Below are 3756 nucleotides of genomic sequence, written 5' to 3'. Positions count from 1 at the left end.
TGAAGTTTTATGACGTTTATGAAGCCGAATTAGGAGTATTGTAGACAGATCTGGTCACCTTTCTGAAGGGACGATCTCAGTAAGATTGAATGAGTTCATAGAGATTTTACGAGACTGTTGCGGGGTGTTGAGGACAGAGCTATAAGGATAGCTTGAATAGGTTATCACTTTATTCCCTGAATCAGAGGAGAAAAACGAGTGATCTGACCTATCACTTCAACGTGGAGTGAACAGAGCGATCACAACTGCTGGTGAGGCATCACTGACGCTCTGGTATTGTCACTGTGTATTCAGACCGGTCACTGAACACACGGACAAGGCTTCTCCCTCAATATCGGCAATCGTGTTAGAAATGTTTGTATCAGGTCCATGAATATCCGCACAGATCATCCCATTGCTCATTCAGAACTTCCCTCACTAAACTAACACTGCCGTTACATTTCCTGTCCCAACTCGGACACAGCAGTGACGTTCATATTTAAACTCGCCTATAATAATACCCCATAAACATCGACCACGGACTGTGACTGAATATCCGTGCATAATTTTACATTTAATTCTAAATACCCAATCCTTATTCTGCATATTAATTTGTGAATTTTCCATCAAGAGCAGAAGTGTACAATCACGGGATGACTCAATCACTGTTCTGCGTTTGCGAAAAATCAAATTAAGACAAGTTATTAAACGATCTCCAATTAAAACACGAATCCCTATGTTATTCCAATCTCAGGATACGTTAGAAATCACCGGTTCAAAGTGAGTCTATCATCAAAGTCCGTATATGTTACCATATCCTATCTCATGATCTTTTTTCTTTTCTAGCTGTTACAGGAGAGGGTGGAAGAGAAGTAAACTATTTTCCGCCAACAGCAACACATAAGCAGATAGCCGCCGCCAAACAACTGAGAAGGTGCGTTTTAAAGATTTGTGAATGTGAGTCTGTACGCAGCAGGGAATCAAATCGAGGCAGATCTGCAGACGGAGAAGGACGTGAATCAGTTCCGATGGGATCGTCACAAACTCTCCAGTCGGCACACTGACCGCGTGTCTGTGACTTCCTGGAGAGACACGGTCAGGGCTGAAGAGGTCAGCAGACCTGAACACAAACTGAATGGCATGCCAATATGTTACAGCCATCAAAGCCGTAATTTGGACGTTCAAAAAAGACACTTCAGTTCAATAAACAGAGCAGTCTGTGTTTTTATAGACCTTCAGAAAGACACCAGTTGAATAAACAGAACTCTTTATAGACACCTCAGCGCTGCTGAGGAGAATAATGGGGACACGACTTTTTCGTGTCTGTGGATTCGAACACGGTATCTTCTCACATTCATCATCTGATGGGTCTTCCACCCGATCGGAGTTTCACCACAAGGAGAAACACCACAGTACCTCGTGTTTGTGGATTCGAACACGGTATCTTCTCACATTCATCATCTGATGGGTCTACCACCCGATCGGAGTTTCACCACAAGAGAAACACCACCGTACCTCGGGTCTCTGGACTCGAACACGGTATCTTCTCACATTCATCATCTGATGGGTCTTCCACCCGATCGGAGTTTCACCACAAGGAGAAGCACCCCAGTACCTCGTGTCTGTGGATTCGTACACGGTATCTTCTCACATTCATCATCTGTTGGGTCTTCCACCCGATCGGAGTTTTACAACACCGTTGAAGTAGGAGTCGAGACGACGGGTAACTCCCGAGCGCGAAGCGATTCATGCCACCAGTTTGTCCATTCTCTTTATCAGTCTCTGTCCTCCTGCACCCGCCCTCCTTAAAACAACACTTGCTGCTCCTCCACCTGTCTACGCTTAGTCCGCAGTCTTCGCTACAGGGCCATCAATTTCATCATCGTTAAAAAAGCGGTCCGAACGCACCCTTGTGGAACACTCCTAGTCACGGGTAGGCAATCCGAAACCCGTCCCTTTGCTTTGTTCCCACGCTTTCCCTGTTCTCATCCAGGCAATGCTCTATGTATGCGACTGCCTTTCATTTAATCCACTGGGCAGATTCATGTGCGGAATCTTGTCAAAGACCTTCTGAAAATCGAAGTGCACAACATCCACCGATTATCATTTGTCCATCCTCTCATCCATCTGAATTCCAGCGAGTACAGTCCCAGAGCCATCAATCATCCTTGTGAACGTCCTCTGGACTCTTTCCAATGCTAGCGCATATTTTATAAGATGAGGGACCCAAAACTGTTCACAATACTCAAGGTGAGGCCTCCGCCGTGATGCAATGGTGGAGATCGGTGAGCTGGATAGCCTAACCATGTTCCTATATCTTGTGGTACCTATATCCTGTGGTATTGCGGCCAAATTTGGTGAGAAATTAATGATGAATATTGCTTTTCATGATTCGCATAACAAACCGTCCGGCGTCCCTGTGACTAAATTTGGAGGCTAGGATGTTTTAAAGTGACAGTTTCAGAGGTGGTCCCCCCGATAAACATGTCGCGACGAGGGTGGGATTCGAACCCACGCGTGCAGAGCACAATGGATTAGCAGTCCATCGCCTTAACCTCTCGGCCACCTCGTCTGCTCTTCTCTCTCTTGTGTTCCGAACTTCTGAATTTATTCACAGCATTTAAATCTTCTGCTTAAGGTCTACACGTTTCTATTCAGATTCTCTGCCGATTTGTTTTGCTCGCCGTTCTTATCAGAAATTCATGTACGTGGATAAGGGCAGTTTCGCGAGATATGTGTCAAACACAGGAAACATGTAAATAGGTATCTTATGGACTTGAGACGCTATGGAGCTGCTGTGGCATAAGTATCGATTCCGTGATCTGTAACTCGGAGAAACTGTGAATGTTTAGAGTTGTAAAATGAGATAAATTTATGTTGAATTGAACAAAATTTCAATAGCTTCTGCTATCACATTGCTCGAATTCAAGTAAACAGATGTTATAGGAATTTTCCATCTGGTTGGAGAATGACGATTTTCCGTGTATTGGGCAAATGCAATAACCCGATGATTACCACATTAAGACGCGCTGAATGTCCCGCCCGGCCGTGCGCAGCCGCAGATCCTAACACCCTAACGCTGAACCGACACAAACACATGGCCGTCCTGTTCTGGAATACCAAACCAACGGCTGAAGCAGCTAATAAGAAGTCGAGTTTACTCTGTCATTAATGCATTGAATGTGGTGGACCTTTGTCACTGATTCCAATCCCAGAATATAACTGCTGCAAAAGACAGTGACGTGTGCCTGTGACCATTCCTTTCTGTGTGACAGAAATGAAATATTGAACAGCCCAAAGCAGGAATGCATGGAGAGATATTGACACAACAAATGGTCGAATGCTCACCTGGGATGAAATCACTGCAGGCGAGTACTTTTAGCTCGGTCAGGAAATCATTTTACAGGTGGAAACTCCTTGCAGCATTCAGCATTTCCCCATTTTCCCTCTTGCCCTTTCTCGCAGAATACGGCCGCGTGGCCTAATGGATAAGGCGCCTGACTTCGGTGCTTGACTGGTGGAAGTCATCAGAAGATTGCAGGTTCGAGTCCTGCCGCGGTCTTTTTGACAAACTGGCGGATTCGGTTCCATTCTGTCTCTCACTACCTGCAACATGGTTGTCTCAAATCCGCCTGGGGATTAATCGGTGTTCTCCACCCTCGGGGATAAGTAATGCCTCGTCTTGGTTGTACACAACGTATAATATTATGTGTCTAGTCTGTGCAGTATTTCTGCAGACACTTTCATAAACAATTGGCTGGAGCTCCTCAGAAGTTC

General features: G+C 45.3%; 2 non-coding genes across 2 annotated transcripts; one reads left to right on the top strand and one right to left on the bottom strand.

Annotated features, from left to right (window-relative positions):
• Nucleotides 1-2469: 2469 nt before the first annotated feature.
• On the bottom strand, nucleotides 2470-2551 carry trnas-gcu (transfer RNA serine (anticodon GCU)). Its single transcript has one exon. It is a non-coding gene; the product is annotated as a tRNA-Ser (tRNA).
• An 898-nt stretch (nucleotides 2552-3449) lies between these two features.
• trnar-ucg (transfer RNA arginine (anticodon UCG)) lies at nucleotides 3450-3541 on the top strand. Its single transcript is given in 2 exon segments — nucleotides 3450-3486; nucleotides 3506-3541. It is a non-coding gene; the product is annotated as a tRNA-Arg (tRNA).
• The last annotated feature ends 215 nt before the right edge of the window (nucleotides 3542-3756 follow it).

This window comes from Hypanus sabinus, unplaced genomic scaffold (assembly GCF_030144855.1).
Source record: "Hypanus sabinus isolate sHypSab1 unplaced genomic scaffold, sHypSab1.hap1 scaffold_1187, whole genome shotgun sequence".
In the NCBI taxonomy this organism is placed as follows: domain Eukaryota; kingdom Metazoa; phylum Chordata; class Chondrichthyes; order Myliobatiformes; family Dasyatidae; genus Hypanus; species Hypanus sabinus.
The sequence above is the reverse complement of the archived record's forward strand: the minus strand, read 5'-3'. Positions and strand labels throughout refer to the sequence as shown.